This window comes from Oxyura jamaicensis, chromosome 4, assembly GCF_011077185.1.
Source record: "Oxyura jamaicensis isolate SHBP4307 breed ruddy duck chromosome 4, BPBGC_Ojam_1.0, whole genome shotgun sequence".
In the NCBI taxonomy this organism is placed as follows: domain Eukaryota; kingdom Metazoa; phylum Chordata; class Aves; order Anseriformes; family Anatidae; genus Oxyura; species Oxyura jamaicensis.
The window spans coordinates 95,130,137-95,141,456 of record NC_048896.1 but is presented as its reverse complement, the minus strand read 5'-3'; the positions used below and the strand labels follow the sequence as shown (position 1 = coordinate 95,141,456).

The following is an 11,320-nucleotide window of genomic DNA, read 5'->3' as shown; positions in this document are numbered from 1 at the left end:
AAGAGCCCTTTTCTGAAGGGATCTACTAAGCATTTCTGACCTTAACTTTTAACAAACTATGATGAAACCCAGCAGCTTTAAGGCTGCCTTAGCATATCTGCATGCCTTGTAATGAGCAATTATCCCAGTCCTACCCTGTCTCCCTTCTCCAGCCAAGGCAGTGCCAGGCATCCCAAGAGTGCCCCCAAAATGCTCAGTCACCAGCACTTTGCCACACATATTGCATAAAAAGATGTGTCTGCTTTGAGAAAAGGACTACCTTCACATATATACAGAAAAGTAAGAACCTCACATTTTCCTGTGCCATCCTTCTGGTATCTTTGGCACTAATGCACCCCCTTGCCCTTGCAGGTAGAATTACCCTTCCCTCACCCCAGGATGCAGTAGCTGCATCACCTCATCCATTCAATTAAAGTCTGGCTAACCATAAGGTCAACAAACAGTGGCAGCCTAAGTGTCACTTTGCCAGCTGGTTTCCAGTCCCCAGATAGAAGCCTACCAGATTTTATCTGAAAGGATTTCAGATCAAACCAGCTCAGCATTTGGGTTTCATTGGCAAATTCAACACATTTATCCCAGAAAGTTCTTTGCAACTGTCTTCCAGCAGAGCTCTCATCTGTATATCACAGACAAAACTTCCCCCAAAGCAGAGCTCTGGATCATCAGTGCTTCTCACAACAGAGTCCTTAGTGAAGAAAAACAGATTTTGTAAATCTACTTAATACATCATGAAACAATCTCTCCCCTATAAGCCCCTCTGAGACACCACCAGCCACCACAAACACAAATTCCCTTTATTTATGACCACTTCCCAAGTAAAACAAGGATTTGTGGGTGGATAATCTACATAAGCAAAACTCTCCAGCAAAGTATAGACCTGTTTCACAACAGGAGGAATAAGGAACTATTTCCTTTTCCATCCTCTATCCTACAGGCACTTCCACATTATCTATGCTGACCAGGAAGATCCTTCTCCCTGAAAGCTACAAGTTCATCCAAATTTGGGCAAAGCTGACAGATAATGAGAGGCTCTGGTCTGTCTTGGCAAGGCTGGCTTTTAAGTGGTGATCTCCAGTAATGGAGACCACATGAGCCATCTCCAAGTCCAAACCACCACGCTTCAGAGTATCGTGGCTGACCTGAGCGAGAACCCAGCAAAATAAATAGAGCGCTGTGAGAGCTCTGCCATGGGAACGCTTCGTAGGAAACACGTATGCACACATGCCCTTGTTGGAACAGGGGACCCACACTTCAGGAGGAACAGGGAGGGCTCTGGAACCGAACTGATAACTTGGCTTCCCCCCTTTGCATTTCTTCTTCTGCCAAGCTGAGACAACCCAGTGCTTTTCGGTCTGGAGCAAAGAGGGGAGGGAGAGTAGGAGGTGCTCTCATCCGCCATGTGGTATCAATAGGTTGGTGGTAAAAAGCCTCTTGCTGCCAAGGAACACCAGAAATAACAGTGTCAAACATGTCTTTGTGAGCAATTACGGTAAATATAAATACACACACACACTTACTAAAGATGAGAAACATTAAAATATATATATATATTGGCCTCCTGCTTCTCATCCACTCTTCCCTAGGCCAGGATTAGAAACAGATTGAAGTAGCCTGAGAAAAAGCATTCATGTGTCCTAATTCTCTCATTAAACAGTAGGTGGTTCATCTTGCCATGTGTTTGATATCACGGGGTTCGCTTCTCCCCATCTCTTGTCATGTGCCATCGCTCCCCACCCTTCTTAAAAGAATTTCCCAAGGCACTTCATGCCTGTGAGGTCCTTCTGCCTCCCCACAACAAGGGCACGGGACCTTCTTGGGCAAAGTTAGTGATGTGCACACATCAAACTGCAGGAAAAGGCCTGTGTCTTGTCCCTCTCATAACAGATGAGCAGGTTGGGTAGCAATTATCGTTTTGCTCAGCTGGACAAGGCAGCACCAGACTTTTACTAGCATAACTTGGAATTAAGGACAGTTTGTAACTGGACTGAGGAAGTAGATGAAAAAAAATGTTTCCTCTCACCTTTTCCTAAGAACGTGGCTGCTCCAAGAAATCCATTTCTGCTTCCAGCTTTTCACCAATGTCTGAACAAAACTCCCAAACGCAAAGGGGAACAAAAGGAAATCAGCATGATTTTAGCAATTACAAACCAATGTGAGAAAAATACTAAGCACAGTGCTGTCACCAACAAATTTTTACCTATCTCTGCAGAACCGAAAAACGGATGGCTTCTGGTGCACAGGAGGAAAATGACCTTTCTAATTTGTGTGCAAAACCTTGTCCTCCTTCTCACCAGCTCAAAGCAGAGTGTTCTGCAGGCATCCCATAGAGCTTTATGTAGCATATAGACTGCCCTGTGCTAGCCTCACCCCTCCCAGCAGCTTATTCCAGTGGAAGTCCCTCACGTGTGCCTTCAGAGGAGCAAAGTCATGTCCTGCGGGGAGTGGCAGACGAGGAAGCAGGACCTCTAAGTGCTCCCACTCACCGAGCAGCAATGACTTCTCTCCTGGACCTAGACCAGGGTCAAGACTGTGATTTAGGGCCATGGATGAGTGTCTGTTTTGCTCCCTGAGAACTCAAATCTGCATGGGGCAGAAACCAACCTTATAGCTCATGTTGGCTGGCACAGCTGTGGCCACTGAAGGAATGAGATTTGTCCTCATTGCCCCTGGAGAGGCGGGCAGCAACCAGACAGGCTCTGCCCCATACATGTCCTCACTAAAACCCAAAAGCCATGCCAGCATTCCTAAAAGGTCCTTTTGAGCATGGCACTCAAAAACCGTTAGCAAAAGGTAAGGCCGTGTCTTCTGCTTTAACAACCCTCTCCCAGGCTAATTGCAGAGGAAATACCCAACTCCTCCTAGCTCTATTCCAGAGGGTGATTAGCCCATGGATTAGGCCACCCTCTTCCCAGCCACTCCCCAGCTACGTGCTAGCCCCGCTATGCTGTCCCTCCATCACGTGTGCCGAGCACGTCGGCTGGCCCCGCACGCTCTGCAGAGCTAACCTGGCACACGAGGGGAAACGGAATCCCCACGGAGCTCATTTAAGAGTGATTGAGTCCATGTTCTGCAATACGATTTGGGAAATCGGGCTTGAATGAATGGCTCCTCTTCCAGTTCTGGCCAAGACTGTGGTTTTGCAGGGAGCAGGGAGGAGGGAACACATACCTTCAGAACTGTCTGTATGGATGGGAATTCATCATGGTTTATTTTCTCAAGGCTCATGGCTTGTCACAAATCCTTTTAAAGTCATGAGGCCTGGAAGGGGGTGGGGAGGGGGGAAGAAATGAGAATGTTTTGGTGTTATTTTTGTTCAGATAGAAACAGTTAGTAAGTCATTCCGATCCTGTTAAGTGAGCGATTATACAGCCATAGCCCCTTGGACTATTTTTCTCTTGGTAAAGTCTCGAAGAAGCAGAGGGCAGTGAAGGATCCCCCTACTCCAGATATCCCCTTAAGTCAACCTCTCCAGCTGCTGCCCATGTAGCCTCATGCAGCCCACAGCACTTTGGAAAATCTGAATGGATCTATTTATTTTTTTTTTAAAGCTTGAATGAATCTCTCTGCCTTTAGCACTAGGCATGGTGCTGCAGCATCCCATGCCCTCCGCATTGCTGCCTGCGCCCAAGACAAGTACCAGAGGCTGGGGTCCCTGGCACAGCCCCAAGCAGTAGCATTTTGCTCTTGTTTCCAGCATACTGGCCTGGCTGCACAGACAGCAAGGTGGAGGAAACCCAGGGCTCTGTGCTATGGCTTGGCACCTCCAGCCCTGAGCACGCAATGCAACGATAAAGTCTGCAATCTCTTGCACAGGGGGAAGGAAGGATACTGGAAGAGCAATCAAAGCTCTGCCTCCCAGGAGGGCAAAAGCAATAAGTAGCATTATGTGTCCTGCGGCTAGGGATCCTCTCACCTCCCGCCAGCTGTCGGGGAGCGAGGTGTTAGTCTGACCCATTGGGGGAACAGCACACCCCAAGGTGTGACACGCTCCAGAGGTGTGCAAAAGGGGGGGAGCGGGGCTGATCGCTTTAAACACTCACCTTGCAGACACCAGCCAGGCTGTCAAATCTTACACCCCATCCTTATGTCAAGCCTTGTGGGGACTCACCCTAAGAAAGGGCCTCCTCCTGCAGGGATACGTTTGGATCCAGGCTCTGGCTGCTCCATCACGTACATGTACCACTGTCTCCTCATGCAATATTACTCAGCATTATGGTTCCTGAGAGAACAGGCTTCCATACCAGCACTAATAAATCACGACTCCATTGAAGACCACCCCCCTACCTCCCAACTCCCAGGTGTCTCCCATACCTTACTGAGCTCGCTGGGGCATCATCCGTTGACCCTGCAGACCGTGAAACCGCCTGCTGGAGACTTAATGCAGCAGCTCTCGGCAAAGCAGGAGCCAAGCCATCTTTCTCCTCATCCACAGCAGCAACTGCTTCATGTTAATGGTGAGCATGCAGCCACTGGAGCCGGTGGTTCTCCAAATATTCACCTGCATAAATGCTTCTCCATGACCAACAAGGGATGACTTCGTTCCCCAGCCTTTCCCCTCCTGCAGTAAATCAAGGTATGCAAAAGTCAGGTTATGTCAGGAGGAGCAGTATGCAGACAGAAGAACAGATGGCCATTTGACCCTTCTGAGCTTGCAAAACTGAGCTAGTTTGAGATGCCTGATGAGATTTCTGGGGGTTTTCTATAGAGCAGAAATAGCGGAGAAGATAAATAATGAGAAAAAATAAAAATAAAAATCACAAGCTAACATTTCCACCCTGAGAAGTGTCCCACACCCCCAATTTTCTATAAGGTTTATGCATGAATGTGAATGGGAAAGTCTTTAGGCAATACATCCTCGCAGGCTCTGTGCCATGCAAAACTAATGTAAATTAGAGGAACATGTGCCAGTAAAGGGAAAAACATTGGGTTGAGTACCATGATCATAGGACCATAAAGAGCTGCATATATTCAAGTAGCCTGACCTCCTGCAAAAGCCAGGCAAGAGAATCTCACCCAGAAATTCCTTCTTTGGCCATAACTTCCAGGTGATTTATGATATAACCCTAACAAAGTCTCCCAAACTGCTTCAAAGACCTGAAGCAGCTACAGACCCAGCACGACCTTAGAATAACCAATTCAACACACAATTCAACAGACAACAGCTCCCCGAGAGAAAGCACAGAAGACGTGACTTACAAAAGTCCTAACGGATGTACAGGCAGGAAAGCTGAACGAGAGGTAGAAGTCCTGGCCTCTTTTCTCCATTTTTTTTTTTCTTTTCAAAGCCATGGCACTCAGCCTGAGGCAAAGCCCTCTGAACTCAACAGGAGCCTTTCCACAGTCAATGGTAGGTCCATTCCTCCCACCTCCTGTCACCTACCGCCCAGAGCTCACTCTAATTCTCCTTGCCAGCACTTCCCATCGCTCTGGGAAAGCTCCTTGCAGGCCCACTTAGCTCCTGAAGGTTGATTCCCGTTTTTAACAGGCCAAAACCGCAGGATGCCAACTAATTGCTTCGTGAATGACCCCAGTGTTAGGGGCTCCGCCGCCATGGCTGGGAGGCCCTTCCACACGTTTGTGGTGCCTCGCACTTCCTGACATCTGGTTCCAATTGGCGCTCCCTTTAGCTGCTGCCAGAGCTCAAATGACCTCTTACCTGTGCTAAGGTACCAGCGAGCCACAGGGCAGGCATTGCACAGGGTTCTCATGTCTGCTCCCTCCTCTCCCTCTCACGCCAAGCCCTTACTCCATCTCGGATCCACCACTTCAGATCCAGCATCTCAGCCACCATGAGATCCTCCTTGTCCTGGCCCTCCTTTCTGCAGCCTTCATCCTCTTTTAAAGATGGAGATATTTTTTTTTAATCTTGAGGGGTCTTACCTGCTTCCCATCTGTGGCATCTCACTAGGTGCTCAGCTTCACCGGATCTTTATGAACTAAAGCGGAGCTCTAATGCCCCTCACAAATAGGCTGCCATTCGCAGTGCCAGCCCTGGGCATCAGCATGAACACTGCAAAGCCTCAGGTGTAACCACGAGCTGATTCAGGGAATGGGTGACCCAAAAATGTAGCTGTCAGCTGAACATTGGCACTTGCAGACCCGAGCAGCATGGAGGAGCAGGTCTTCTCAACCAGCTTGGTGCTCAAAGCACAGACACAACCACGCATGCCCAGGTATGCGGTCTGCCCCTTGCTTCAAAACAAGAGGAGCACACACGGGAAGGAAAGGCAGGGAATCAAACCACATCTCCCCCTCCCTAACCATCAGATTCCTTCCCACTGCTTGCCACCTTGTCCAAATATGCAAGAGTCCAGTTGTTCCCCTCATCCCATTAACTCAATTTTTTAAGCCAAGGTCTAAAGCCCAGCTATTCCCTACTGTTCCTAGCCTGTGAATGATTAATAAGCCACTTCACTACCCCTGTCCTCCTCCTTCTGGCTCAGCTGCTCCTGGTGTCCAGCCTCTCCATCACAAAGCTGATGCAGGCTCTGGCCCTGCCACCTCTCATGTTGGCAGTACAAACTACTACAGAGCAAGGTCCATGTCCTGCTGAGCAGTGCTTTGGTGCTCAGACACACAAAAAAAACCCACCACACTTATAAAAAAATCCAGTGCATGCAACCTCCACAACAAATGCTGAACTCCAGATCCTGGAGGGTGGAGCCCTCAAGCCTACAAAGCAGGATGCAAAATCCTCGTCTTGCTGGAGACCAAAACAGTGCTCGGCATCCAGGTGCTGCGCAAGATTATGTTCTTGTTATGTAGAGCTGTGGAGCCTGGCGGTCCGAGCAAGGTACCATCAATCAGGGCTCCCAAGCTCCATGTGCAACCACAAATTAACCTGCTATCACGTTACTCAGCTGCTGTTTTGCAATGGTTATGGAGTGTCAGGCTGAGTACGGGCTCCAGCAAAAAGGGCTTGCTCTCGGAAAGCTCAGCAGTGATCCCATCTTCTCTTCCCTTTAACTCATACATTCTGTGAACAGCAAAGTGCCTTTACCACCTCATTCTCACCTCTGCCACTGGGTAGCCCTGGCGAAATCATGCATCCCACCTTCATTTTTCCATCTGGGCACTTGGGATAATTACCAAGCCCCACTTTCCTAAGAAGGTGTTTCAAAGTTCCCAGGTAAAAGGCACTGTGGAATTACCAAACTGCATGATTTTTGTGTGTTTTGAGATTAATTAGATGCCAAATTTAAATCCTGCCCAGAAACTGAAAAATGAAGTGTTGCAGAACTGGGGCGGTTTCAAGTTCTTCCTTCTTTTTTCTTTTCTTTTTTTTTTTTTTTTTTTTCTTTTTTCTTTTTTTGTTTTCATTTCCTCAGTGCATGCAGAACCCAATCTGCCAGAGGAGTTTTGTCTGGGGCTCCTCTGGATCCCATCAGATCACAGCTTCCGGAGCCAGTGCTAATAAATATCTGAGCGCAGGATCCCAAAAAGCTGTTGCTGCAGGTTAGGGACAGACTTACAGACATCCTCACCACGGTCTGGGTCGGAACACAACTGAGGGCCAGATATTTCAGGTTGGCCCAATTTCCAGCTCTGCCTCCAGGGCTCGAAGAGATCACGGGAGGAGAGTGAGTGAGCCCTGTGGGGCCGTGGTACGGAGCAGAGGGCCTGCAAGCAGGCTGCAACCTTGACTTACCCGACAGAGAAGGAAGAGGAAAGAGAAAGCCTGAGCACTGGCCACGGTGCAGTCTGTGCACGTAAAAAGCAGCTTCCCGAAGCAATCCTCTGCACGTAGGCTCCTGCAGGAGCAGCTGCCAAGCAGCTCTGCTCGGCCGCTCGCCTGTGAGGCTCGGCAGTGACTCACATCACCACGTCCTACGCTCTCCTCCACCAGCCAAAGCCATCACCGAGCTGCCCAGCTCGGCCGCCAGCCCCGGCCAGGCGTGCAGCTACCCTTTGGCACAGCTGGCGGCGAATCCTCCACCAGTGCCCGGCAGTGTTTTATAGGAGCACAGTTATTTTGGGGTACGGTGGGGTGAAAAAGGTGGTGAGGAGGCCGAGGGTGTTTTTTCGGTGGCTGCGTTTGCTCGGCGATGCTGTGGACAAGGGGCGGTTGCCTGCAGAGGGCAGCAAGGGAGCACGGCCAAGCGCCGCGCGGGTGTCCAGTGTCCAGCACTGGACCCTGGCTCCGAAGGCTCTTGGAGGGGTGTGAGCAGAATTAGAGCACACGCACCCCTATCTCACCCAGCAGCCCCCCAAAGGGCCGCACACACTCACCGAATGTGTGCAGATGTTGGGTGTGCTCCCTGACACCCGCGAGTTCTCAGCAGCACCCTCACCTACACGCACAACCACACACGTGCCAGGCAGCCCAAGGTCACTGCACTCAGGCTTGCACCAGCACCGAGAGGAGCTTTGCACAAACACCCCTCAGCAGATGGGTGCCTGGGTACAGCCTCACCCCAAAACTCTGAGCAGGGCTGGGACAAGCGTGCCTGTATGTCCCAGAAAACACAGGCTGCCCCACGCAGCCCCCAGGACAGCCCACACCGAGCTGCTGAGTATGGGTGCAAAGGCACAACCAACAGCAAAGGAGAGCCTGTACAACCACAGGCTGCACTGGTGAAGCGCAGAACAAATTTACAGATGTGTAATGAGCTCACAGGTCTCAGCAGGAGCACTGCGGTCTGTCCTCCCCCATTCACAGAGCCCAGAAAGCGGACAGAGTGCTTCCTAGGGCTCCATCATGAGCCAGGATCAGCCCCCCACCTGCCCCATCACCCCCAAGCACCAGCCACCATAGCACACCACTGGTATCAGTACCCCTAAAGCAGTCATTAAACGGGATGAAATTCCGTTTTATTCTCTGCCTTAGTGCATACCAACACTGAATGCAGATGAAAAAAAAAAAAAAGGGGTGGGGACAAAAAAAAAAAAAAAAGGAAAATTAACCCTGGCAGAGAAAGTTTAGAGATGTACAAGGAGAACCTCACGCCCTGCCATCCTCAGCCCTTCCTGCGGGGCGTTCAGCTGGTTGTAAACCTCAGGCAGTCCTCCAGCATCTCCTGCCTCTGAAGTGACCACATGCAGAGCAAGTCTGGGAAGGAGCTGAGAGCTGTACTGGGCATCTACTCCCAGGCAGGAGCTGAGAGCTGTACTGGGCATCTGCTTGGGAAAAGGGAGCCTGAATGCAGCCGTAGGTAGGGGAGCAGGTGAGGAGGACAGAGCCTGAGCAGGTCCTGCAAACACCCTGGGCTCAGGCTCAGCCCACGACCAGCCACTTCAGGGAAGTGTCAGCGTGCCAACCGTGCCTCAGTTTCCCCTCTGCAAAGTGCTGCCAGCTCCCAGTGCTGTGCTGAGGGGATGTGTGCGCACACTTGGGCAGCCACTATGGCACAGGGTCACTTGGGCAGCCTCAGACAAAGCTGGGACCAAGCAGTGGCCTAAAGCCCAGCAGTCCACAGCTGCTCATGGTCAACAAGGAGAAAACCAGTTATTAAGAAGCTGTTCCTTAAGCGAACACCTTCCCTTTGATCCATGGCATGTAGCAATGCCACCGTGCCTGTGACTGTGCCATTTAAGACAGGAGCATCATTTATTCACCAAAAGGAGCAAAACGAAAGCCACACAACCACAGCTTAGCTTGGGGTTTCCCAGCTTTTGCAGCCACACTAATGCCTCATTTCCACACGCCTTTGAGGGTTTTTTATTTTTTATTTTTTTCCTCCAAAATCAGCCAAATGACTGTGAGAATACTGGGGCACCATAATGCTCCCCAGGTTCACGGACAGGACTCAGGAGCCATCGCTTGGCTCACGGACTTTCACTGAGCAGCAGGGGACGGTTGTGTGACACACACTAGAGGGGACCAGGACATATTCCAGATGGGGTCGTGGTCAGCGATGCTCTGGCAGCTACGAGGGCAAACAAAGCAGAGGGCTTCAGGGGTGAAGGGCTGCCTGCAATCTCCTCGGGCAGTGCCAACAGAAGCCAAAGACATTTGGGCAAAGATAATAGCCGCGGAGCTGACCCAGGGAAAACCTTGCTGGAAATAGCACAACCCAGGAAATCAGAGATTTCTGCACTTCTGTTCCAGAAGTTGCATCTGCACATACTGTTCTTGCATCTTCATGCTTACAATTAGCCTGTGATATTTCATTCTAGAGCCAAGCTCCTAAGCAGAGCATTTCATTTAGCACTTAAGCTTAGGAACACTGAATTCAGGCTGATTATCTGGGTTGCAGTTTTACTTGTAGAGGCATAACGTGCAATTAATGGCTCTGTTCCACCAAAGCAACCAAAGGAGACCCTCTGTGTGTCCATGCAGATGCACTCAGCACCCCTCTGTCATATAAAGAAAAAGGCCACATTCAGATTCTCCCCTTCCATTTTCATTGTCCCAATAGGAACTGCTGATGCACAGGTGCCCTACATGAACACAGACATTTGGTCTCACCACTCACAGCAGCTCCTGAGCTTTTCCTATATCTAGAGATGCATGAAAACAGAGCTGGCACATCCTTCTCTTTCCAGCTACACTGCTCAGTCAGCCCCAGGATATTTTCCCAGCTCACTGGTAGCACCCAGAGTAAATAAACCACAAACTGCAGAGCGAGAGCATGCCTCAGAGTCACTCTGCAGGGACGCTGGCACTTCCGAGCTGGGCAGCCGGGAGAGCTCAGCTGGTATTTTGGGGTCATGGAAACACCGCCACACGTTTGCTCTGTTTGGGTGTCTGCGCCACAGGGCTGGCCACGTCTGATGTCCTGTTTCCACTCTCTTTTAATAGAGCAAGCACCTGGCCCCATGAACCTGCCCAGGCCACCAGACCCACCACAGAGCTCCTCTGTCGAGCCACCACTGTCTCCAGCTGCCTGCTTCTTTCTCCCCTCTCCGAGCCAGCCAACTCATCTTTAGATGCAAGGACAAGATAAAGATTTAACCATTACACCACTGTTTGGTCCAAGCATCTATGCTATTGTAATCCTTTGCAAGCACAGGAGCACGTTCTCAGCACGGAGAAGTCTGCAGAGCCTTCCTAAGGGTGAACATAGGAATTCACAGCCTGCTAGAAAGTCATTTCTGATGGGCTTGTGCAAGTCTGGGAACCAAACTGTGCAGTGCAGGGGGAGACACCCTGACCATCAGGCCAGCAAAGAGCAGCTGGGGCATCAGCACTCGCCTCGCCTTCAAGCAGCCCTCAGCAGCTGAGATGGTTTGCACCAGCCAGTGGAGAAGCTCTGCAGCACCTACCTGATGCAGCTGTCCTGGGGGACACAGCGTGGGCACAAGCATCTCCAGGGCCACTAAGCACCTCTCCCTGCTCCAGCAGCAGCAACCCATCCTCTCCTGGACTTCCAGCAGCCCG

General features: G+C 50.5%; 1 long non-coding RNA gene across 4 annotated transcripts; it reads right to left on the bottom strand.

The window, feature by feature from the left end:
- Positions 1-422: 422 nt before the first annotated feature.
- LOC118166718 lies at positions 423-4,557 on the bottom strand. Of its 4 annotated transcripts, XR_004750687.1 has the most exons (6): positions 4,317-4,557; positions 4,041-4,127; positions 3,169-3,258; positions 3,006-3,067; positions 2,404-2,510; positions 423-1,434 (listed from the first exon to the last, which is right to left on the bottom strand). It is a non-coding gene; the product is annotated as an uncharacterized LOC118166718 (long non-coding RNA). The 4 variants fall into 4 exon arrangements; XR_004750686.1 differs by having other exon boundaries at positions 3,006-3,258; XR_004750689.1 differs by lacking the exon at positions 2,404-2,510.
- Between the last annotated feature and the right edge of the window lie 6,763 nt (positions 4,558-11,320).